At 43.6% G+C, this 26648-nt stretch overlaps 1 non-coding gene and 1 pseudogene across 3 annotated transcripts; one reads left to right on the top strand and one right to left on the bottom strand.

The window, feature by feature from the left end:
• Positions 1–2103: 2103 nt before the first annotated feature.
• Positions 2104–24290, top strand: LOC129397940 (uncharacterized). 3 transcript variants are annotated; one of them, XR_010112416.1, is made up of 4 exons: positions 2104–3318; positions 18670–21815; positions 22580–22690; positions 23873–24290. It is a non-coding gene; the product is annotated as an uncharacterized LOC129397940 (transcript). The 3 variants fall into 3 exon arrangements; XR_008625588.2 differs by lacking the exon at positions 18670–21815 and having other exon boundaries at positions 2114–3318; XR_008625587.2 differs by lacking the exon at positions 2104–3318 and having other exon boundaries at positions 17604–21815.
• On the bottom strand, positions 14546–17520 carry LOC100981689 (succinate--CoA ligase [ADP-forming] subunit beta, mitochondrial-like; annotated as a pseudogene).
• Positions 24291–26648: the final 2358 nt, after the last annotated feature.

The following is a 26648-nucleotide window of genomic DNA, read 5'->3' as shown; positions in this document are numbered from 1 at the left end:
TGAAGTACCAAGTAAACTAAGCCTCCCATTCACATTGTTTAATTTTAGGACCATGGTCTTCTAGTTTTGTTTTAAGGAAGACAAGTTTGGGGAACTGAAAAGGCCCCAAGGACGGCCATTGAAGATCCAAATTAACTTTGGCGTACTCTACCCGTTGATTTCAAAACGTACACAGGAGAGGACCTTAATTTTTTTTCTTTCCTTATTTATTTTAATTTTTAAAAATAGAGATGAGCTCTTGCTATGTTGCCCAGGATGGTTTCAAACTCATGAGCTCAAGCGATCCTTCCACCTTGGTCTCCCAAGGTGCTGGGATTACAGGCATGAGCCACCGACCATAAATTTTGACCATATAGTTTACAGGAGTCCCAGAAGAGGGCCTATATTGGATGCTTTGGAATTTTGGCATCCTGTTCTGCCTCTTATTAATTTCTCGACAGCAAAAGAAAAATTCCATAATCCCTGTGAGGAAATGGTAGAGGTTGGAGCGATTTGTTTTTTAATAGTGTGCCTAGTATAGGATTTTTGTTTTTACTTAGTGGGCAGCCTGTGATCTAATTGTCCATCCTGTGACCATTTTCTCCAGATTTTTCTTGAGACTGGTGCGACCCCTAATGGCAATTTTGTTTATTCATGTACCAGTTTATCCTGACAACAGATAATTTCTCTTTGGGGAGACTGAAGTCTCTCATTGAATGGCGACAATAGCCCAAACAGCTTTTAAAGGGTCGACACATACCCATCTTTCTAGAAAGTAAATTTTGCTCTCAAAAGATGTTCAGAAACAGAGGCAAGAAATCAAGCAATGAACTCAGCATAAGTCTCTTCCAAAGGTAATCTTTCTTCAGGATCACTTCTGATACCAGATTTTTCAACCTAAAAAAAAAAAAAAGACATCAAAGAAATGTCCAAATATGTTGAGTTTATTTGGGAATGAGAATGAGGATTGTAACCTAGGGTGCACTGATGGATTGCCATTCTGGAAATATTAGCTTAGCCAGATGTAGTGGGTTGAATGGTGGTCCCCACAAAGATATGTTTCTGTCCTAGTCCCCAGAAGCTGTGAATGTCAAGTTGTTTGGAAAAAGGGTCTTTGCAGATGTAATTAAGCTGAGGATATTGAAATGAGGAGATCCTCCTGGATGACCTAGGTGGGCCCTAAATCCAATGACAAGTGTCTTCCTAACAGGTACACAGAAGAGAGAGTCAGAAGAGGAGAAGGCAATGTGAAGAAGGAGGCAGAGACTGGAGCAATGGGGCCACAAGCCAAAGAACGCTGACCAATGCCCTGCAGCTGCCAGAGCTGGAGGACTCAGGGAATGGATTTGCTCTTAGAGCCTTCAGAGGGAGTGAGGCCCTGCATATTGATTTTGCAGTTTGGGCCTCCAGAACTGTGAAAGAATAATTTTCTGTTGTTGTAAATTGCCAACTTTGAGGGCATTTGTTGTGGCAGCTACAGGAAGTTAAAATATGGATGGTCAACTTCAACATCAACAGTGGTACATCAAATGGATATAATCTTGATAATGTGTTTGGAGAACAGCACTTCACCTTATCTAAACATCCATAACCATAGTCTAACCATGATCTACACCCCAACTAAATTCAGTTTGAGGGACATTTTACAATATATCTGGTCAGTACTTCCCAATATTGTGAAAGGCATCAAAAATTAGGAAAATCTCAGGAATTGTCACAGACCAGAGGATGCCGTGGAGGCACGACAGAGACTAAATGTAGTGTGATATTCTCCATGGAATCCTGAAACACAGAAAGGACATTAGGGGAACGCTAATGAACTCCAAATAAAGTCTGCAGTTTAGTAATAATAAGGTATGAAAATGGCTTCATTAGCTGTGACAAATGGACCATAGTAATGAGAGATGTTAACATCAGGGGAAACTGACTGTGGAGCGGATGGCAACTCTGTACTACCATTGCAACTTTTATGTAAATTTAAAACTCTTCTAAAATAAAATTATCTAAAAGTAGCAGTCAGGAAAGGATTAAGGAGTGGAAGAAAAAAATGATCAACTTTCCATTTTCCTGGAGTGTTGCCATGAAAAGGCTGGAGGGAGGGTTTGCAAGGAGGGGTTGGAAACCTCAGAGACAGGCAGCTCCAGAGCCCTCCTCTGTTCCTAAGAGCCGGATCCCCGCGCAGTCCAGGGCTTCTCAGAAGGCCTTTCCACCCCCTGGACAACCCCAGCCCCACCTCATTGATACATCCTTTCTGGATCAACAATCTGTGTCTTACTCAGACCACCGCCCCGTCCTCTCCAGAGCGGCTCATCAGAACCCGAGCGCAGAGCGGCAGCGGCCCCGTGTGGCCGAAGGACTGAGGAGAGACACCCAGCTCTCCCGTCCCTTCCCCATCTGGGACCTCCCCATGTTCCCCTTCGGATCTCGGCAGAACAGGGCTCTGTGCACATGCGGGCGACCCCGTCCCGCGACAGGTGTTTCCTCCCAGTTAGTGGCAGTGGACTCTGACCTCAAGGCAGAGGGAGGTCTGCAGGCCCTAAGACCTGGTTCCCAGGTCTGGGTGGACCCCACAGACATACTGTGCTCCCAGTACGCAGCCTCTCAGTGTTTTTGGAATGAGGCCCTGGACTCCTGAGTCCCTGAAATTTGTTCTGCTGCTTCCAGAGAGGAAGATCCCTCCTCCCGGGAATCCCCTAGATGAGTCTCCAGCCCCAGCACGGAGGGACCTGGGAAGGACATGGCATCGGAGCTGGAGACTATATTGGGTTACAAGGATTTCTGGAATCAGACTGGGCTGAGCATTTGCCCCCAATCCATCGGGAACCCGAGGGCGGTTCCTCCGCCACTCCCCGGACCTCCAGGACCCAGGCATCTGAACCTATACCCTATTGGATCCTGGAGGGCGGCCCCTCCCCAGCCTTGAGAGTCCAGGATTCTGGCCCCACCCGAACCCTGAGAGTCCAGGACCCTGGCATCCGGCCTCTTCTTCCCATTTGCAACCTAAGCAGACAGGACCTGCTGTCTATATCCCTTAATCCTGGCCCCCTGCCATCTCCAATCCCTGATTAAAGGTCCTTGATTCTGGACTCAAATCTAATTTCTGGTCTTGTCGATTGTCCATGACGGTCGCCCACCAGGAGAGGCTCCCCAGCGCGAAACGTGCTGCAGCTGAGCGACAGCGGCGGATTTTGGCGTTTTGGCCCAGACTCCCTGCCTGAAGCGCCCCGGGACTCCGCCCTGGAGACTGCGCCCTGGAGGCTCCGTAGGGGTCTGTCTTCCTCTGCGGCAGGAGGGGGCGCACGGGGATTTCTGCCACTGAGGCTGCACTCACCACCCTGGGTAAGCCTCTCCCCACCGCTCCCCTGCGGACCTCAAAAATCATATATTGGGAAAATACCGACCTGTCAGCCCCAGACTCAACTTTAAGAGGTTCTGGTCTCTAGATTTATTCAGCCCCTAACTGTTGGTTGAGCATCTACTTTTCGTCAGGCGCTATTCTAGGCGCTTGGGTCAAATCCAAACAGGCACAAATCATGGCTCTCAAGGAATTTACCTTCGGTTGAAAGACATGGCCAATAAAAAGTCACTGAAGTCAACTACAGGGGTGTCCGAAAATAAAGGATGATTAAGAGAAAAGCAAGGCACGGAAGATGAAAGGAGCCAGGTGCAATTTGAAGTTATTATCATGAGAGTGAGATTTCCCGAGAGGCGCCATGCGAGCTGAGTCCTGAAGCAGATGAAGGAGGGAGCCCTGGGTTATTGGGAAGAAGGGTGTTCTAGAATCACCCTCTGCAGACGTGTGGCTCCGCCGGGGAAAGCACCCAGGCTGCGGCAGGAATGGGGCTGGGTAGGTTTCAGAAGGACTTCCTGAGGCTGGTTGCGGAGATCAGGGTTTGTGTTATCTCCTGACCACTTCCCACCAGTGCCTGGCACTTCATGAAACCCCGAGCTTGCCGGCAGGGTGAGGGGCCTGGTGTGTGGAGGAAGGCTGGGAGAGGAGGAGGCTAAGGTGGGTGCCAGCCTCGACTGTGTCTCTGTACTCTTTGTTTTCGGGACCCAGAGTTGGAAATGTAAGTGGTACTGATGTCTTCTGCAAATCCTAGAATCCCCGGAACTGGAAGAAATCTTGACATGGCAGGATGTAAAATTAAGGAATTTCTAAGCCCTGGAGGCTCTAAGGAATAATTTCAAGAAAGACTAAGTATGAGAAAAAAATGTTAAATATGCCAATAATCTTTTATACTGATTCCATGCTAAAATTATATTCTGGATGTATTGGGTTAAATAAAACATTGTTAAAAATAATTTCATTGATTACTTTTTACTTTTTAAAATGTGGCTACTAGAAAATTAAAGATTACCGATGTGGCTCACATTTGTGACTCATATTATAGCCTAATGGGTAGCACTGTTTTAGAAGGCTGGCAACTTTAGCTCTTATGTTTATATCTATTATTTGTATCAAATGAGTTTTTGGATATGGTGTTCCTCTTATTTCTTGTCATTTTTTTTCCAGCACCATTTGTTGAAAACACTATCCTTTCCCCTTAAAGCATTTTTCAGAGACATATATGTGTGGTTTTATTCATCTACTCTTTATTCTATTCCACCGATTCATGGCTATCCTTATGCCAATAACACAACCTTGATTCCTGGAGCTTTATAGTAAGTCTTGTAATCAGGTAGTGTGTATTTTCCAAGTTTCTTCTTTTTAAAAATTATTGTGGATATTCAAAGTCCTTCAGATTTCCATATAAATTGACAAATCAGCTTGGTAATTTCTTTTTTAAAAAAACCTGCCAGGATTTATTTTTATTTTTTTAAACTTTTAGGTTCAGCCCTGCCATGATTTTGATTGGAATTGCATTTAATCTACAGGTCATTTGTGGGAGACTTGGTACCTCAACAATACTGAATATTTCAATCTTTGAACATAGTATTTCTCTGCCCTTATTTATGTCTTCTTTATTTCTTTTTTTGGGGGTGGGGTTGTTTTGTTTTTTAATTTTTTTTATTTCAATAGGTTTTTGGGAGAACAGGTGGTGTTTGGTTACATGAATAAGTTCTTCAGTGTTGATTTCTGAGATTTTGGTGCACCCATCACTTGAGCAGCATACAATGTACCCAATGTGTAGTCTTTTATCTCTCACCTCCCTACCCCTCTTCCCCTGAGTCCTCAAAGTCCATTTTATCATTCTTATGCCTTTGCATCCTCATAGCTTAGCTACCATTTATGAGTGAGGACATACCATGTTTGATTTTCCATTCCTGAGTTACTTCACTTAGAATAATGGTCTCCATTTCCATCCAGGTTGCTGCGAATGCCATTATTTCATTCCTTTTTATGGCTCAGTAGTATTCCACGGTATACATATGCATCATTTTCTTTATCCTCTCGATGATTTATGGGCATTTGGGCTGGTTCCATATTTTTGCAATTGCAAATTGTGCTGTTATTAACATGTATATGCAGGCATCTTCTTTGTATAATGACTTCTTTTCCTCTGGGTAGATATCCAATGGTGGGATTGATGGATCAAACAGTAGATCTACTTTTAGTTATTTAAGGATTCTCCATACTGTTTTCCATAATTGTTGTACTAGTTTACATTCCCACCAGCAGTATAAAATTGTTCCCTTTTCGTCACATCCATGCCAACATCTATTTTTTTTTTGATATTTTGATTATGGTCATTCTTGCAGTAGTAAGGTGTTATTGCATTGTGGTTTTGATTTGCCTTTCCCTGATCATTAGTGATGTTGGGCATTTTTTTCATATGTTTGTTGGCTATTTGTATATTTCTTTTGAGAATTTTCTATTCATGTCCTTAGGGCATTTTTTGATGGGATTGTTTGTTTTGTTCTTTCTGATTTGTTTGAATTCTTCGTAGATTTTGGATATTAGTCCTTTGTCGGATGTGTAGACCGAAGATTTTCTTTCACTCTGTGTGTTGTCTGTTTACTCTGCTGATTGTTTCTTTGCTGTGCAGAGGCTTTTAGTCTAATTAAATCCCATCTATTTATCTTTGTTTTTGTTGCATTTGCTTTTGGGTTCCTGGTCATGAAGTCTTTGCCTAAGGCAATGTCTAGGAGGTTATTTTTTTATGTTGTCTTTTAAAATTTTTATGGTTTCATATCTTAGATTTAAGTCTTTGATCCACCTTGAGTTGATTTTTGTATAGGATGAGAGAAGAGAATCCGGTTTCATTCTTCTATATATGGCCTGCCAATTAACCCAGGACCATTTGTTGAATACGGTGTCCTTTCCCCAGTTTATGTTTTTGTTTGCTTTGTTGAAGTTCGGTTGACTATAAGTAATTGGTTTTATTTCTGGGTTCTCTATTCTGTTCCATTGGTCTATAGGCCTATTTTTATACCAGTACCATGCTGTTTTGGTGACTGCAGCCTTATAGTGTAGTTTGAAGTTGGTTAATGTAATGCCTCCAGATTTGTTCTTTTTGGTTAGTCTTACTTTGGCTATGCAGGGTCTTTTTTTGTTCCATATGAATTTTAGGATTATTTTTTCTAGTTCTGTGAAGAATGATGATGGTATTTTGATGAAAATTGCATTGAATTTGTAGATTTTTTTTGGCAGTATGGTCATTTTCACAATATTGATTCAACCCATCCATGAGCATGGGATGTGTTTCCATTTGTCTGTGTCATCTGTGATTACTTTCAGCAGCGTTTTGTAGTTTTCCTTGTAGAGATCTTTCACCTCCTTGGTTAAGTATATTCCTAAGTACTTTATTTTTGTCACAGCTAAAGTAAAAGGGGTTGAGTTCTTGATTTGATTCTCAGCTTGGTGGCTGTTGGTGTATAGCAGAGCTACTGATTTTTGTACAATAATTTTGTATCGTGAAACTGCTGAATTTGTTCACCCATTCTGGGAGACTTTTGGATGAGTCCTTAGGGTTTTCTAGGTATACAATCATGTCATCAACAAACAACGACAGTTTGACTTCCTTATGACCAATTTAGATGTGCTTTATTTCTTTCTCTTGTCTGATTGCTCTGGTTAGGACTTCCAGTACTATGTTGAATAGAAGTGGTGAAAGTGGGAATCCTTGACTTGTCCCAGTTCTCAGAGGGAATGGTTTCAACTTTCCCCCGTTCAGTATAATGTTGGCTCTGGGTTTGTCATAGATGCCTTTTATTTCCTTAAGGTATGTCCTTTCTATGCTGATTTTGCTGAGGGTTTTTTTTTTTTTTTTTTTGAGATGGAGTCTCGCTCTGTCGCCCAGGCTGGATGCAGTGGCACGATCTCGGCTCACCCGCCTCCTGGGTTCACGCCATTCTCCTGCCTTAGCCTCCCAAGTAGCTGGGACTAGAGGCGCCCACCACCATGCCCGGCTAATTTTTTGTATTTTTTTTGTAGAGACAGGGTTTCACTGCGTTAGCCAGTATGGTCTTGATCTCCTGACCTCATGATCCACCCCCCTCAGTCTTCCAAAGTGCTGGGATTAAAGGCGTTAGCCACCGTGCCCAACCCTGCTGAGGGTTTTAATCATAAAGCGATGCTGGATTTTGTGAAATGATTTTTCTGCATCTATTGAGATGATCATGTGATTTTTGTTTTTAATTCTGTTTATGTGGTGTATTACATTTATTGACTTTCATATGTTAAACCATCCTTGCATCTCTGGTAGGAAACCCACTTGATCATGGTGGATTATTGTTTTGATATGCTGTTGGATTCTGTTAGCTAGCATTTTTTTTTTTCTTCCAGATGGAGTTTTGCTCTTGTTGCCTAGGCTGGAATGCAATGGCAAGATCTCGGCTCACCCCAACCTCCGCCTCTTGGGCTCAAGCGATTCTCCTGCCTCAGCCTCCCAAGTAGCTGGGACTATAGGCATGCACCACCACGCCCAACTAATTTTGTATTTTTAGTAGAGATGGGGTTTCTCCATGTTGATCAGGCTGGTCTTGAACTCCTGGCCTCAAGTGATCAGCCCACCTTGGCCTCCCAAAGTGCTGGGATTATAGGTGTGAGCCACCGCGCCCGGCCACTAGTATGTTTTGAGGATTTTTGCATCTATGCTCATTAGGTATATTGGCCTGTAGTTTTGTTTTTTTTTGTTATGTCCTCTCCTGGTTTTGGTATTAGGGTGATACTGGTTTCATAGAATGATTTAGAGGGGATTCCCTCTTTCTCTACCTTTTGGAATAGTGTCAGTGGTATTGGTACCATTTTTTGAATGTCTGATAGAATTCCGCTGTGCATCCATCTGGTTCTGGGCTTTTTTGTTGTTGTTGTTGGTACCTTTTTTTTTTTTTTTTCTTTGAGGTGGAGTTTCACTCTTGTCGCCCAGGCTGGAGTGCAACAGCACGATCTCTGCTCACTACAACCTCCACTTCCTGGGTTCAAGTGATTCTCCTGCCTCAGCCTCCGGAGTAGCTGGGATTCCAGGCATGTACCACCCCCCCCGCCCGGCTAATATTTTTGTATTTTTAGAAGAGATGGATTTTCTCCATGTTGGTCAGGCTGGTCTCAAACTCCCGACCTCAGGTGATCTGCCCGCCTAGGCCTCCCAAAGTGCTGGGACTACAGGCGTGAACCACTGCGCCCGGCCGGTAACTTTTTAAATTACCATTTCAATCTCACTGCTTGTTATTGGCTTGTTCAGGGTTTCCATTTCTTCCTGGTTTAATCTAGGAGGGTTGTATATTTTCAGGAATTTATCCATGTCCTCTAGGTTTTCTAGTTTATATGCATAAAGGTGTTCATAGTAGCCTTGAATGATCTTTTGTATTTCTGTGGTATTGGTTGTAATATCTTCTGTTTTGTTTCTAATTGAGCTTATTTGAAACTTCTTCCTTCTTTTCTTGGTTAATCCTACTAATTGTCTATCAATTTGATTTATCTTTTCAAACAACTAGCTTTTTGTTTCATTTATCTTTTGTAATTTTTTGTTTCAATTTCATTTAGTTTTGCTCCGATCTAGGTTATTTTTTTTTATTCTGCTCGTTTGGGTTTGGTTTGTTCTTGTTTCTCTAGTTCCTGGAGGTGCGACCCTAGATTGTCTATTTGTGCTCTTTCAGACTTTTTGATGTAGGCATTTAATGCTATGAACTTTCCTCTTAGCACTGCTTTTTCTGTATCCCAGAGGTTTTGATAGGTTCGGTCACTATTATCTTTCAGTTCAAGGAATTTTTTTTTTTTTTTTTTTGAGACAGAGTCTTGCTCTGTCACCCAGGCTAGAGTGCAGTGGCACCATCTCGCCTCACTGCAATCTCCACCTCCCGGGTTCAAGCAAAGCAATTCTCCTGTCTCAGCCTCCTGAGTAGCTGGGATTACAGGTACCCACCACCACGCCAAGCTAATTTTTGTATTTTTAGTATAGACAAGGTTTCACCATATCGGTCAGGCTGCTCTCAAATCCCTGACCTCAGGTGATCCACCCACCTTGGCCTCCCAAAGTGTGGGGATTACAGGATTGAGCCACCACACAGGCCAGTTCAAAGAATTTTTGTATTTCCATCTTGATTGTATTGTTGATCCATTGATCATTCAGGAGCAGGTTACTTAATTTCCACGTATGTGCATGGTTTTGAGGGCTCCTTTTGGTGTTGATTTCCAATTTTATTCCACTGTGGTCTGAGAGAGTACCTGACATAATTTCAATTTTCTCAGATTTGTTAAGACTTGTTTTGTGGCCTATCATATAATTTATCTTGGAGAATGTTCCATGTACTAATGAATAGAATGTACATTCTGCAGTTGTTGGGTGGAGTGTTCTATAAATATCTGTTAAATCCATTTGTTCTAAGGTAGAGTTTAAGTCCATTGTTTCTTTGTTGACTTTCTATCTTGATGACCTGTCTAGTGCTGTCAGTAGAGTATTAACGTCCCCCACTATTGTTGTGTTGCCATCTATCTCATTTCTTAAGTCTAATAGTAATTGTTTTATAAATTTGGGAGCTCCAGTATTAGGTGCACATATATTTAGGATTGTGATATTTTCCTGTCGGACTAGTCCTTTTGTCATTATATAATGTCCCTCTTTGTCTTTTTAAACTGCTGTTGCTTTAAAGTCTATTTTTTCTGATAGAAGAATAGCTACTCCTGTTTGCTTTTGGTGCCCATTTGCATGGAACATCTTTTTCCATCACTTTATCTTCAGTTTATATGTGTCCTTATGTGTTAGGTGAGTCTCTTGAAGACAGCAAATACTTAGTTGGGGAATTCTTATCCATTTTGCAATTCTGTATCTTTCAAGTGGACCATTTAGGCCATTTCCGTTCAGTGTTAGTATTGAGATGTGGGGTACTATTCTATTCATTATGCTAGTTGTTGCCTAAATACCTTTTTTTTTTTTTGTAGTGTGATTGTTTTATAGGCCCTGTGAGATTTATGCTTTAAGCAGGTCACATTTTGGTATATTTCAAGATTTTGGTTCAAGATTTAGAACATCTTTTAGTAGTTCTTATAGTGCTGGCTTGTTAGGGGCAAATTCTCTCAGCATTTGTTTGTATGAAAAATACTTTATCTTTCCGCTGGGCACAGTGGCTCACGCCTGTAATCCCAGCACTTTGGGAGGCCAAGGCAGGCGGATTATGAGGTCAGGAGATGGAGAGCATCCTGGCTAACATGGTGAAACCCCATCTCTACTAAAAATACAAAAAATTAGCTGGGCGTGGTGGTGGGCGCCTGCAGTCCCAGCTACTTGGGAGGCTGAGGCAGGAGAATGGCATGAACCCAGGAGGTGGAGCTTGCAGTGAGCCGAGATTGTGCCACTGCACCCCAGCCTGGGTGACAGCAAGACTCCGTCTCAAAAAAAAAAAAAAAAGAAAAATACTTTATCTTTTCCTTCATCACTTTTACTGGATACAAAATTCTGGGTTGATAATTATTTTGTTTAAGTGTCTAAAGATTGGACCCCAATCCCTTCTAGCTTGTAGGGTTTCTGCTGATAAATCTGCTGTTAATCCGATAGGTTTTCCTTTACAGGTTACTTGATGCTTTTGCCTCACAACTCTTAAGATTCTTTCCTTCATCTTGACCCTAGATAACCTGATGACTATGTGTCTAGGTGATGATCTTTTTGAGATGAATTTCCCAGGTGTTCTTTGAGCTTCTTGTATTTGAATGTCCAGATCTGTAGCAAGGCCAGGGAAGTTTTCCTCAATTATTCCCTCAAATAAAATTTTCAAACTTTCAGATTTCTCTTCTTCCTCAGGAACACCAATTATTCTTAAGTTTGGTCATTTAACATGATCCCAAACTTCTTGGAGGCTTTGTTCATTTGATTCTTTTTTCTTTGTTTTTGTCAGAGTTAATTTGAAAGCCTTGTCTTAGAGCTCTGAAGTTCTTTCTTCTAGTTGTTTGATTCTATTGTTGAAACCTGCCATAGTATTTTGCACTTCTCTAAGGGTGTCCTTCATTTCCAGAAGTTGTGATTGTTTTTTATTTATGATATTTATTCTCTGAAGATTTTTCATCTATATTCTGTATTATTAAAAACTTTCTTTAGTTAGTTTTCACCTTTCTGTGGTGCTTCCTTAAGCAGCTTAATAATTCACCTTCTGAATTCTTTTTCTGGCAATTCAGAGATATCTTCTTGGTTTGGGTCCATTGCTGGTGAACTAGTGTGATCTTTTTGGGGTGTTGAAGAACTTTGCTTTGTCATATTACCAGAATTGTTTTTCTGGTTCCTTCTCATTTGGGAAGACGATGTCAGAGGAAAGATCTGGGACTCAAAGGCTCCTGTTCAGATTCTTTTGTCCCATGGGGTGATCCGTTGATGTGGTGCTCTCCCCTTCCCCTCGGGATGGGGCTTCCTGAGAGTTGGGCTGCAATTATTGTTATTGTTCTTCTGAGTCTAAACCACCGGCGAAGCTACTGGTCTCCAGGCTGATAATGGGGAGTGTCTGCAGAGTCCTGTGATGTGATCCATCATCAGGTCTCTTAGCCATGGATACCAGCACGTGCTCTGGTGGAGGTAGCAGGGAAGTGAAGTGGAGTCTCTGAGAATCCTTGGTTTTAGTTTTGTTTAATATGCTGATTTTCTCAAATGCTGGTCATGGTCAGACTCTCCTTGGGTGGGGCTTGCTGTGGTCACTGTGTGGGATGGGAGGCTGGTTCTCAGGCCAATGGAGTTATGGAGTGAGATTATGGCTGCCTCTGCTGCTTCGTACAGGTCACCAGGGAAGTGGGTGAAAGCCTGCAGTGACAGGCCTCACCCAGCTCCCATCTTGCTCCAGGCTATAAGCCTCCCTACTGAGAAAGCAGGCAGGGCTTTCAGGTCTCACCCCTCCCTGCCTGCCATGGCTTCTGTGCTCATATCTGCCTTTATCATTCACCCCTTCCACCCTTGATATTGCCCAGGAAAATTCACGCTTGGTCAAAATTATTACAAAGTTTTACTGGAAGCCTCCTTCTCCTTGTGGCCCTTCCCCAATTCCACTGTCTGCCCTCCCAAGGGACCGCTGTGAGATATAGTCAGTAATGGCTTCCCTGGGCTTCCCTAGGCCCAGGAGTGCCTACAGGGCTCTTCCCACTGCTTCTTCTACTTTCGTATTTCACTTGACTCTCTAAATTTGTTTCAGCTCTAGGTAAGGTTAAATACTTCTCCCGTGATTCAGATTTTCGGTTCCCCAGTGAGGATGTGTGTTTGGAGGCAGACTTTCCCTCTCTCACACTTTGGGAACTCACAGTTTTTCAGATGTCTCACAGAGTTTGCAGCGGCAAGTCACTTCTTTCAAAGGGTCTGTGAATTCTGTTGGTTTTCCTGATATGATCCTGCGGTGGTTCTTGAATTAAAAGTTCACGATGTGAGTCACCACATGCTGTTCTGTCTGCCCCAGGAAGGGCTGCAGTTAGTCCTGCCTCTTATCTTCCATTTTTCTCCAGATCTGTTTGTTTACTTTTTACTATTAGTGAAAATCTAGGGGAGCAAACATCATTGAAGTAATATGGTAAGCAGAAGAATGGGCCCCCAAAATGTCCATATCCTAAGCCTTGGAGCCTATGAAAATGTTCCCTAATGTGGCACACAGGACTTTGCCACTCACTCTGCAGGGCCAGACCTACAAGACCTTCTGGTCTCAATTGCAAAGTCGGTGAAAATGTCTTCAGAATATCTAAAAGCTGAATATCAGAATAGGGCTAATTCAAATCAAAATTGTGTGCTGTTCTAAATATATATCTTTAGCTTCCTTTTTTAAAAGTGTTTTTTCATTTCGGATGATATTGAAGACTAGTTTACATTTTTAATGTGCTTTATGGTCAGTGACTGGAAAGTTGAAACTGAAATGAGTCAGTTTAAAATTTTCATGTTTTACTCAATTCTATTCAAATTTCAATCACTTACTAGTTTATGTAACCGAATTATTCATGAGGTAAATTGCAGCTTAAAAAAATCAATCAGAAAGATAACCATTTCAAGAGTACACAAAATCATAATGCCCACTTCATATTCACAGTTTACAACTCTAAGTATACAACTTTAATTATGATTATTGTTATTATTATCATTATCATTATTTGAGACAGGGTCTCACTCTATCACCCAGGCTGGAGTACAGCGGCTGTGGCATGGTCCTGGCTCACTGCAGCCTTGACCTCTTGGGCTTAGGTGATCCTCTCATCTCAGCCTCCTGAGTAGCTGGGACTACAGGCATGTGCCACCAAGCCTGGCTAATTTTCTTGTATTTTGGTAGAGAAGGGGTTCTGTCAGGTATTCAGGCTGGTCTGGAACTGCTGGGCTCAAGGGATCTGCCCACCTCAGCCTCTCAAAGTGCTGGGATTACAAGCGTGAGCCACCGCTACCAGCCATCTGTAAGTATTAACCGCAGCTAGGCCGGGCGCGGTGGCTCATGCCTGTAATCCCAGCACTTTGGGAAGCCGAGGCAGGCGAATCATGAGGTCAGGGGATCGAGACCATCCTGGCTAACATGGTGAAACCCCATCTCTACTAAAAATACAAAAAATTAGCCAGGTGTGGTGGCGGGCACATGTAGTCCCAGCTACTCAGGAGGCTGAGGCAGGAGAATGGTGTGAACCCGGGAGGCTGAGCTTGCAGTGAGCCGAGATAGCACCACTGCACTCCAGCCTGGGTGATAGAGCGAGACTCCATCTCAAAAAACAAACAAACAAACATAAAAAAGCCCAGAGTATTAACACTTGCTTATGATGCAATTTGAGAGCAAACACTTTTTGTACTTTTAAATGAAATTGTGCTGGGAAATATAAGGCAAAAAAACTGGGAAAATTTGTTTTTGTTAACAGAAGATGATGCAATAAGGAATCCAGATGAAACATAAGACCAGTGTTTACAATTTCTCATAAAAAGTGTAATTGTCAGCTGTAGCGTCATAGCTAGCTAACAGCTTTTAAAAACATGTACAGCCAGCCAACAGTTCTCTAAAGCATGTTTATGCTGCACTAAAAGATCCCTGCTAAACATCAACTGTACTTAAATGGGTTTTACTGAAGTAGGACTTTCATGATACTTTTAAAAGCCAGTCGTTTAAAAAGTGAATATGATAGGGCTACAATAATAACATTACTATATTTTTCCCTTGGTTAATATGCCTTTATTTGAAACAAACCTACAGGTGCTTCTTAATACCATGGAATCATGAATACTTGCAGTTATCAGCGTTTCCTAATGATTAAAACAATGTTCACATAATTACAAAGTTACTTCATCAAAATACTTAGAAGTATTTTGATTTTCTGAGGAGTGTTTGAAAGCTCTGTTTATAAATAGTGATTGTTACATTTATTATGTATTTAGTGCTGAAGATAAACAGTTTTTACATAAAACAGTGTTTTAATATACTGGTCTACTAATGAGGCTAGTTATTAGATACACTGTATTTTAACACTGAAGAATAAAGCTTTATCTTCATATTAATTTTATTTGCAGGACTCTTATCAATGAAGAACTTTGTATCCAACAATAATAAACTGTCATATTGCAAGTTGCATTTTGTAGGAGAAGCAAAAAAGACTGGCTGTGACAAAATAAAGAAGATATTTGCATTACACATGCTTCTTACAAACAGTCCATTCTGAATGGTAGAATTAAATGCAAACCAAATGCTTTTAAATGTTTGTGTGCCTAGATGGCAACTACAATCTCCACACACTTAAAAGAGCAATAACACAGAATACAGTATCCTTAATGATTGTAGCACATTTAACACCTTCAGCCATCACTGGGTTTTCAGATCATATTGGCAATTGAAATTTCACATCCGCATGCGCTTGCTTCGCTTCACTATTTCAGAGAGCTTTACAAGCACTCTAGCAGCTTCCACCAAATCATCACAAGCAAGTATTTTAAGTCCACTGTCTGCTTTTAGTGCCTTAACATCATCAACTTGTGTACCTTGTAACTGTACCACAACAGGTATCTTAATTTCCAAACCTTTTACTGCCATGACTATACCCTTTGCTGTAATATCACAGTGCATGATTCCTCCACAAATGTTGACTAGAATAGCCAGTACCTTTTTAGCTGAAGTGATAGGCTTAAATGCTTCTGTTACTTGATGGACTGTAGCACCACCACCAACATCAAGGAAGTTAGCTGGAGTCTCTCCATGAAGTTTTATTATATCCATTGTGGCCATAGCCAAACCAGCACCATTTACTAGGCAGCCTATACTTCCATCGAGGCCAGTGTAGTTGAGATCTGCCTTAGCAGCATCTTTGTTCCTTTCATCTTCCTGGGTCCAGTCCTGTAGATCAAAGATTTTCTTTTGGCGATAGGCTGAATTAGAGTCAAAATTGATCTTTGCATCCATACACAATACAGCTCCATCTGAATCTTCCACCATTGAATTTATTTCTATCACGGTTGCATCGTATTTCAGAAAAAGGCTGTAAAGCTTGATCATGTTTTCTGCTGCTGAAGCCACAATATTAGATGGAAATCCCATCTTCTGTGCAAGCTGGAGAGCTTATTCCTCTTTGATACCTTCTACAATATCAATAGGTACTTTAATTATTGCTTCAGGAGTCTCAGCAGCAACATCTTCAATGTTGGCCCCACTATGTAAACTTCCTATTAATACAAGACCTTGAAATGACCTTTCCATTGTTTTTGCAAAGTAGCACTCTCTCTTGGGATATTTTCACTCACAGACCAATACCTGATTGCATATTCTGCCCTTTTCTCTCATTTGCTTGGTAAACAACTGTTTCCTAATCATTTGTGAAGGAACAGCTTTTGCTTCTTCTGGAGGGAAAACCATCTTCACCCCTCCTTTGAGGCCACTTTCAAATGTTCCTTTTCCTCTACCACCAGCTAAAACCTGTGCCTTCATCACAACATCTTTTGAACCCAATTTTTTGGCAATTGCATAAGCTTCATCTGGTCACTTTGCCACATATCCTTTGGGAACAGAGACACCAGTTTCTTGCAATAATTCCATACTCATGTATTCATGTAGTGAGAGATTCCTTTGCTGTTGCTGCTGTACTTGGAGTCCATGGTTATTAAACAATCCAGAACTTCCCAGAACCTGAGCAGCAGCCTGCAGTGTGGTCCAAAGGGTGGCGGCCACCAACAGCGGGCAGAAGAACATGGAGGCCACCATTTCTGAGTCTAACACTACTATTAATAAAAGTTACAGAAGAGATTATTGCTGTAGTTTTCCTCATAAACACCATCAAATTTCATTGCAGTTACAAAAAGTACAACCATGTTACTTTTTCTCTTACCAAATTTCATTGTCTTCCATGTCCGTAAAGTTTTTATTCAGTAGAAGATAATTCTTCCACTCTTTTCTGTAAGAATTCAAAGTATTTAAATGTGTAACTTCATACTATATTACCATGTTTTTCCCTTCTTGTTTCCACTATATATATATGTATATATATATATATGTATATATATATAAATATTTTTTTTTTTTTCAAAAAGGAAACCAGATGTCCACATTTTAAAGAAACCCTGCATGGGTTTGGACGATGAGAAGAAAAAATTTTAAAAAGCCTACAAAAAAGTTTCAGAGCTATAAAAGATTTTCATATGGCATGAAGTGATCTCCTGCTAGTCCAGAGTTCAAAAACACTCTAATGAAGTTCATTTATATATATTTTGTTTGCTTTTCATGGAATACTACATTTATTGAGGTGAAATCACCTGTTTTTTTTTTTAGCTATTTAAGTCAACAAGTGTACACAAGTGTTTTTCAATACAGTTATTAAAAATAGGAGACCAACTTGAATGTGCCAGATGGATTCCATTCAGTTGGGTTTCTAGAGTCATCAGGAAGAACATTAGAGAAAAGATTTCCTTAGTTGGTTTCTATAGCTTGATAGACCAAAAAACAAACAAACAAAACCTACTACAACAACAAACAGCAAAATTTTTGTCCATACGGAAATGGCTCATTCTTTTTTTGTCTTTTCTGATTTGACATCTGCCAAGGGAACACACTTAGGAACATATTTAGATGAAAAAGATTCTGCCATCCTGAACTCAGTGAGTTCTAATGGCCTGCCTGTAGCCCCTTTGACTGGTCTGCAGCAATTCTTGTTGGTGTAGATGCTTCATAGGGCAACATTTCCTTAAGAATATCCCTTTCTACTCTTCTTTATTCTGTTCCCCCCCCCCCACCCCAGTGGTCTCTTTGGAGTTTGGGGTATGTTTGAAAATTTACTGAGTTGCAGAATAGGAGCTGCATGCTTGAAATTTCCGGTCATCCTACTGACAACGAAGGTTTTGTGTCCTGAAGCCATTAGAGTTTCAGCTGTGGGAGCACCCTCTGAAATTACTGCACTGTCTATTGGAAAATGTTCTGGTTTCCACCCTCTTCCTTGGCCTTCTCCTCCGGTCTCTGGTAGACTCCCTACTCCAGGCCTGCAGAGCTCCGCCTTCTGAAGCTCCACTTGTGCGTTCAGCCTCAGTTATTCCAGCGTGAGAATAGCTCTGACTATCTCAAGTCTTCTTTTCTTCAGTGTTACTGGAGTCTTTGCTCTGCCCTTTAGTGGTTCTGTCTTCTCAAGCTTGATCTTTACACTTTAGTCTTCTTCGTTGTCACAGTATCTATTAGAACCTTTATTTCAATTCTGCCTTCCATTTTCTGCTGAAGATTAAATTGTTAATCCGCCGAGATGGGCGGATCCCTTGAGCTCAGGAGTTGGAGACCAGCCTGGACAACACGGGGAAACCTCGCCCCTACCAAAAATACGAAAAAAAAAAAAAAAAATGTAGCCAGGCGAGGTGGCGCATGCCTGTGGTTCTAGACACTCAGGAGGCTGAGGCACGAGAATCTCTTGAACCCGGGAGGCGGAGGCCGCAGTGAGCCGAGATCGCGCCACTGCACGCCAGCCTGGGCGACAGATGGTCCTCGTTCCTTCGGTTTCAAGGTTTTTTTCTCACATCGCTTCCTGGTTGTTCTCCAGTAGGACTAGGTTTCTCTTCATACCTCGCAAGCGGTTCCACGAGATCTTCATTAGTGAGCGCGGTTACCTCGAGATCAGCTTTATCTTTTGGTCTGAGTTGAACTGTTTTCTTCGTGGCTTTCCTGCTGCGGGTGGCCTGGCTCTGGAGCCAGCTGGGGGAGGCGGGGCCCTCGCTGTCGGCGCCGCGGCGGGGTAGAGGTAGCGGCGGGGTAGAGGTAGCGCCGAGTGCTGCAGGCGGAGCTGCGCGTCCTGGTCTCTGCGCAGCTCCGGGCCGGGAGCCTCACTTTAATGGCGACCAACTCACTCATCAACTTGTCTTTCGTCAGGACCCAGGAGTCTTCCAGGAACGCTGGCATATCCAGTAGCTGCGAGTCCCGCTCCCGGCAGCCTTCGCAGCCTCCGGTCCCGCCCGAGCTCGCCCGGGCCTCGCGGCTCCCGCCCCGGAGGAGCGCCGCGGAGCAGGGCAAAAACTCGCGGACACGAAGCCAGGCCAGACCCGACACAAAAGCCCCGGGGCTGAACGATGCAGACACCCGCGGCGAAGCCGGAAGCCCGCACCAACCCCAGCCCACACACTACAGGCCACTTATTTTATTTTATTCTTTTTAAAATGTGGGTTTCTGGTCTATGCAATTCACCTCGGTGTGACTCAGGAAGGACACTGGAAGTCCACTGATCCGCCCAGGACAGAACCACGTGTGTGTTTAGGAAAAGTGGCCTTCTGTTCTCCATCCCTAGGGGCTCACGGGATACCCTTAGAACAGACTGGCCACAGGAATTCCCAGTTAAGGCAGAAGGTTGACATGAGATCAGTGTTTCAGGATTAAGTTCTCACGAAGGGCAGAAAACTGGGAAGCCCATACTTTTCCACGTTAATCAATTGGTTCCATAAACATCATTCCATTTATGTTTTTGTGTTTTTTATTAATAATTCCTTTGAGCTTCACTGGGAGAGATAAGTATGACTGTGGAGCTCAGTTTTGTAAAGCATGGGGTGGCTAAGAAAGCGAAGTAACTGGCCCCAGAATCCCACAGTCACCCAGTGACCTTCAGCCCAAGAATCTGATGGCCACTGCTGCACTCCAAGGGAAAGGAGGCCATCTGGAGAGAAGAGAATTACAAGAATAAGAGTGCAGAGAGTGTCCCACAGTCTGAGATTCTTACAGAAGTACAGGAGGAAGCAAGTGTCCAAGTATCCAGAGTCCTGTGAAGTAGGGATTTCAGTCCTCAAAGCTACCCTCTCCCATCTGCCAAGTCTTCTGTGGACGTGCGTGGCTGTGCTTCCCTTCCCATTCCCTTTGGGCAGTGTGCTGTAGGTTTCCATGTGAGGGCCAGTACTCCTTGCCTCTCATCTCCCTCTCCATTTTGCCGCAAATGCAAGGGACCCCATACCCGCCTTTGCCCCAACCCTTGCCTCTCCTGGGGACATTCTTCCTGCTCAGTAGTGGGCCTTGTGAGGACCTGCAGGACAGCCTGAGTGGGAGCTACCCCAAGGGCCCAAGGAGTTCCAGGAACCCCATCTGCACTCACTCACCTCCCCACCAAGCGCCCCTGCATTCTTCCTGCACTGCACTCCAGGTGTTGACAGCTCCTGGGCAGGGTAGCAGCTTCCAGGGAGCCCAGGCTGAATGGAGCTTGAGAGCTGAGGTCCTCTGCTGGGGATTCACTGTTCCAAGAGGACAGGATTCTGCCTTTATGGGGGAAGGGCTGGATAGGAACCAGGAGACCAGTTACAGGCCCGTTGCTATCAATCCTGGGACCAGTTAATTGATCTGTGTTCAGTACAGGATAGCAAAAATGGACTTGACCTTTTCTCTGTGTAACTTTTTTCAGAAACCATCATGTCCAGCCTTCCTTCCCTGGGCACAGAGGAGACCTGCCTCAGGCGAAGTTCCTCTGTGGAATTAAAAAGTCTCTTGGGCTCAGCTCTCCCCAGGGGCCTTCAGAACTCACCAAGGATAGAGCTGCAGACCTCTGGTGGTCAAATAGGCACTAAAACCGATTACACCTACAAGTCAATTGCAAATCAATCTTTTTTCCTGTTGCACCTGTGCCCCTCACTTAGTCACCTGTCTTAGATGGAAGCTTCGGGCCCCTCCTGGGCCCCAACCCTGCGGTCCCCAGGTTCCCGGTTTTTCACGTCTAATCTCAATTGACCCCTTCCCCACACACCATGTTTGACCACCCAGTTCACAGAACGCCCCGGGCTTCCTAGTGGGCCAGGTCCTCCTTAGAGAGGCAAGAAAGTGGAGAGGGAGCGTGGTCGCCGAGCGCCTGCTGGGCAAACCCGAATCTGGGGCCTGACCTAGCCGGTAGCCGGTGACGGGGCCGGTGGTGGCTTGGAGACTCCTCTCTGGTCCTCTGCTCTTGGCCCCAGCCCCGCGCTCACAGCCATCTCCTGAAGACGCCAGTGCTGCGCCGTCTTGGCCACGCAGGGGAAGAGCGGACTGGACGGAAGCAGCGGACTCTGGGCGCTGTCAAGGTCACTGTTGTGAAAAGCCGGGAGACCAGATGTGGACACAGGGAGGCCTGGACCCGAGGCGCGGCTGGCCAGAGGCCTCGTGTCTGCCCCTCTTCACAGCTTCCTCCTCCCAGGGAAGCTCCCCGCGTATCCTCAAAGCAGAGAGTGGTTTCCAAACGGACTCCCACAGCGCCCAATTGGGCCATCCCGCCCCAGGCTGGAGGGTGGGTGCTCATGGGGTCGCCAGTCACCAAGGGCCCCACCTGAGCGCACCCGGTCTCTCCTCCAGGCTCGCCTGGGCCTCGAGGGCGGCGAGCAGCTCGGCTTTGAAGAAGGCTCCGGCCGGCGCTGCCCAACTCGGGCAGCCTTCCTGGCCCACCCAGGAGTTGAGTTTCAAGGCTTCCCGGAGAGGCCAGCCCAGATTCGCAGCGGAGAGTTTCTCAGGCTTCGGAGAGAAGCAGCCCTGGTTCCCTGCGCCCTGGGCCACCGCTGGGCGGGGCAGGAAGCCTCCCGGTCGCTTCCTCGCGGGAGCGACTACGAGCCGCGGAAACCAGTGGCCGCTCCACACTATTTAAGCTGAGGTTCCTCTGCCATGGCTGCGGTTTGCGGTTTCAGCTTCGTGTACCACTTAGTACTAATATTATTACTTAGTGAACTTAGTGCACTTAGTGCTCTAAGTTTACCAAGTTTACCACTTAGTGTACCTAGTCTACTTAATACAACACTTACTTAGTGTTTCAGCTTAGTGTAGAGAGGCTTCTTTCTTCCTTTTCTGGAGGAGTCAGTGGTTAGACGATTTCCGTGGTTAGAGCGTACCTGGTCTTTAGAAGACGACTTTGGTGTCCATTGCCAACCCCATCAGAGATCGCAGGCCTTTCCCCCTCAGTCCCAGCTCATCAGCAAAGGTCTGGGTGGCTGTCTCCAGAGGAGACTGAACGAGGTTGTCAAAGCGGCTGGATCAAAAGTGTTGCCATGTCGGATGGAGTGGTGTCCACGATGAACCTGAGCATGGTACGAGCATCTGGGGGTGTGGAATTGGGAGGGAAAGCTGGGGCCCCACAGTGTGAGGAAGGAGGCGCATGGTCAAACCAGATTGGGCAGAGTCCTCGGTATTTAGGAATCTCTAAATACTAAATACTAAATCTCTAAATACTAAATACTGAGCTGGGATGGAATTTCTGTGCTGGAGGCTAGTGGTGCAAACTCTTTTTCCGCATGAGTTTCAGTAAGGTTAGGCGGCGGTTTCTCATCTGCAGGCACAGGTGACTGACTGCCTTCAGCATGGGCCCATCTGTCCATCTCTCCTCCTAACCCTGATCTCATTACAGGAGAGGGAACTGGGTGCTAGAGGGTGGGGAATCCAGGATGTCAGAGGTGTCACACCTGGATAAAGCGTTTTGAAAACACAAGTCCCAGGGCTGATTATTGATTTTACCACATGCAGCCTGTTTTTATTTATGAAGTTTATTTTCTTTTCCCTTAACTTCCAATGATACACTATAATGTACATCAATGTCCTTAAAACGTATGTAGTCCTCTTCACCTAGTAACTATACTGATCCTCAAGTATCCATTCTCTAGTCAAGGGTTATACCTGTTTCTCCTACCCCACGGCAGTGCTGGGTCTGGTGTACCCCTCCCTCAGTATCACCTCCCCCTAAATAAGCACGTTTCCCTATAATTTCTTCCTTTTTCTCTATGCCTTCCCATCATGTTTGCACTCACTGTGAAGTAAGGAAACGCTTCCTAATTCTGTTATTCCTTCCTACTCTTAGGAGATTTCTTCCTCTGCGCTGAGGATCTCACTGTGCACCTCCAGCCCTGGGTCGTGGTGGGCTCTGGTGGCCACTGGAGTCTTTGGAGCTGCCTCCCTCTGGCTCTGCTGGGTGAGTGCTCTTCTGTCTTCTGTTTCTCCACTGATAAAAACAAATCAGAGAACATGTTCAGAATAACACTTCCAGAAAGGATGGTGTTGAGGGGGATCGGGAGTAGGGGAAGGAACTCCACTCCCTTGGATGAATTTAGAGACAATTTGTTACATTAATCTCTGGACAGGAGCCAAGACAGAGTCTAGAGTAAGCCAGGCTGCTCAGGTCAAATGTCCGAAGGCCTCCTCTTCTCCCGCCTCACATTTCAGTAGACTCAGTGCCAAGGGCTTGTCCTGGGGGCAGGTGGCCTCAGCCACAGTAAGTCCCTGAGATCCTGGACCACTGCGTGGAACCCTGTTCTCTGCATGAGGCAGGCTCCAGGTGCTACCTGCTTCCCTTTCATTTCCCCTGTTCCAAAACATGGTCTCCCCTCTACTCCCTCTCAATCCTTCCTAGCCACCAGCTTCCTGGCAAACAACCACATAGAAGCCTTTTACTTCGTATTTTGTTCTTTATCTTTATGTCTCTTGATAATATACATTTATGCCACTTCAAATGTTTCCATTTTAGATATTATGTATTGACTTTTCAATATCCCTTCAGTCCACAGTACCTTCCCCAGCACACACATTTTCATCCTCCTCGTGTAGGCAGGTGGAGATTTTGAGTGCATTGAGAGCCAGACTTAAAATTACTGACTTACGTGACTGCTACTCAGACCTGAGCCACATGTTAAACTCTCTTAGTTTTTCTTTCCGTACATGCTGAAGTTTTCAAGATTTGATAATTGCCTGGTATTTTCATTTTCTTACTTTCCATGAACCTTAAATGAATTCACCAACTGTTCCTTAGTTGAGTAAATGTCTTCTCAATACCTTTAAACTGATGTTGGCTGTTGTCAAGGTCATCTTCTTGGAGATGGCTTCCCCTCTGCTGTCCACCCACCCAGGTGACCCTCTTCCTTTCTGGTCCTGTTGCCCTTTCACCTTTTCATGGGTTGATGCCTGATTTCATACATCCCATATCTTGGTTTTTTTTTGTTCTTGTTGTTGGTTGATGTTGTTGTTGTTGTTATTTTTTGTATATTCCTTCCTCCTCTTTTTGGTATGTTCCCTCCTTCAGTTTTGTTATCCTTCAACTTTGCTATCAGGAGAAAATTTTTCATGCCTTGCAATATCTGAATTTCACCCTATTTTACAGGGTTGGATTCGGGCATCGAGGTCACCCCCAGCAGGAACAACTGGGGCCACTGGAGGATCCCCAAGGACACAGGTTGCCCTTTTCATGCAGGAAGAATCTGAATCGTTTCCATCCAATTTCCCTGGCATGCAGCAGAATACAACACAAGGGGCTGCGGTCTTCTCTGACTCTTAGGGCCCTTGGAAGATCCTGTTCTGCCCAAATCAGGGTGATTTGGGCCAGCATCCTTAGGGCTCTGGACTTTAGTTTCTATCCCTGGTTGATTGATTGACCATATAGGTGTCCTAACTCACATAGTTGAAAATCAGATGTAGTGAAAGTGCATTGAGACCAGAAACAATGTTATTGTCCTGAAATGCATGCCCAGAGAGCACTGAATAAATTTTTAAAACACCTGACCACAGCTGGCATTTCTGTTCTTTTCTAAACTATGGGACTGATCAAAAGAGAGAGGTGAGGTGGGGTGAGTGTGGGTCTTGGCCAGGAGAATGAAGGAGGGAGGGAGGGAGGGAAAGGCTGTGAGAAGTGGAAAGAGGGGTACAAAGGATGCAGGATGGTGTCACTTCAGGGAAGGGCCTGGGATTCCTAGTAAGTATGGAGGAGAGGTGGCACCTGAGATTATCTTTGGAAGCCCAGATGTAGCTGATCCCACAACTTGCTTCTCCTCCTGCCTGGACGTCTACACCAATGTGACTAGACACACAGTAGAAAAGAACTGGCACCTGATTCTCAGACTGGTACCATCTTCTACCCTCGAGTGTTTGTTTCATTCCTTTCCTCCCTGTTTCCCCACCCCAACCACCAAACTTATTGCTCCATTCTTCCAATATAATTCTATATCAGGGCACCACTGAGTTCAACGCAATGTGTCACAATTGCTGTGTTCTCCCTCTCCCAAGTGCATGATTCTCCGCACTGCAGGGCTGCTGCTGGAGGATGGGGCCGGGGCGGCATTGGCAATTCGGGACAATATCCTACTCTTTTCAGTGTTTCTTTCAGTTATATGAAGTTAAAAACCAGGTTTTGTGAGTGCTCACATAACATTTGTTTCTAGTGAAGGTGATTTTGTCTTTTTTTAAAATGTAGATAGTTGTTAGATTGGTATCTTTGTTGCATGGGGACGGTTAGTGAAGTCTTCTATCTAGCCATCTTGCTCCACCCCTCTCCCTAAAAAATTTTTAAATTTCTTTCCTAATGTCTTCATTGACCCACCAGGCATTCAGGAGCATATTGTTTAATTTCTATGTGTTTGTATAGTTTCCAAAATTCCTCTTGTTATTAATTTCCAGTTTTATTCCATTGTTGTCAGAGAAGATGCTTGATATTATTTCAATTTTTTGAATGTTCTAAGACTTGTTTTGTGACCAAATATTTGGCCTGTCTTTGAGAATGATCCATGTCCTGAGAAGAAATATGTGTATTCTGCAGCTCTTGGATGAAATATGCTGTAAATATCTATTAGATCCATTTAATGTACAGTGCAGATCAAGTCCAATGTTTCTTTGTTGCTTTTCTGTCTAAACGATCTGTCCTATGCTGAAACGGGGGCTGCTGAAGTCTCTGGCTATGATTGTACTGAGATCTATCTCTCTCTTTAGCTCTAATAATAATTGCTTTATACAGCTGGGTGCTCCAGTGTTGGGGTATGTATATTTATAGTTGTTATAGCATCTTACTGAATTGACCCCTTTATCATTATATAGTGACCTTCTTTGTCTCTTCTTATAGTTTTTATCTTAAAATCTATTTTGTCTGATATAGGTATAGCTACTCCTGCTCTTTTCTGGTTTCCATTGGCATGGCAGATCTTTTTCCATCCCTTTATTTTCAGTCTATGTGTGTCTTTATAGGTGAGTGTGTTTCTTGTAGGCAACAGATCATTGGGTCCCTTGGTTTTTTTTTTTTTTTTTTTTTTTTTTTTTTTTTTTTTTAATTCATTCCACCAATCCATATCTTTTGATTGGAGAGTTTAGACCATTTACGTTCAGTGTTATTATTGATAAAGAAGGAAATTTTCTTATTTGTTTTCTCGTTGTTTTGCATGTTTTCTCTTCCTTCTTTCCTTCCTTTATGTCTTCCTTTTAGTGAAGGTGATTCTCTGGTGATATGATTTAATTTCCTGTTGTTTATTTTTTGTATAGCTGTTGTATTTTTTATGATTTGAGATCACCAGGCTGCTTGCAGATATCTTATAACCATTATTTTAACCTGATAAAAACTTAACACTGCTTGTATAAACAAAAACTGAAAGATACGTAATAAAAATTCACACTTTAACTCCATCCTCTTTCTTTTTAACTTTTTGTTGTTTCTATTTATATCTTCTTATACTGTCTATGTCTTTTTATAGATGAGGATCTCACTCTGTCAGCCAGCCTGGAGTGCAGTGTCACAATCTCAGCTCACTGCAACCTCTGCCTCCGAAGCACAAGCAATCCTTTCACCTCAGCCTCCTAAGTAGGTGGTACCACAGACATGTGCCACCATAACCAGCTAATTTTTTCCATTTTTTTTAAAGAGACTGGGTTTTGCCATGTTGCCCAGGCTAGTCTGAAACTCCTGAGTTCAAATGATCTGTTCACTTCAGCCTCTCAAAGTCCTGGGATTACAGGCATGAGCCACTGCAGCTGGCCTTGTACTGTCTATGTGTTGAAAAGTCTTGTAGTTATTATTTTTTATTGGTTCACCTTTTATGCTTTCTACTTAAGACACGAGTAGTTTACACACCACAAATACAGCATTATAATATTCTGTGTTTTTCTGTGGCACCTGGTTC

This window comes from Pan paniscus, chromosome 5, assembly GCF_029289425.2.
Source record: "Pan paniscus chromosome 5, NHGRI_mPanPan1-v2.0_pri, whole genome shotgun sequence".
Lineage (NCBI taxonomy): Eukaryota > Metazoa > Chordata > Mammalia > Primates > Hominidae > Pan > Pan paniscus.
This window is presented reverse-complemented; position numbering and strand designations above follow the sequence as displayed.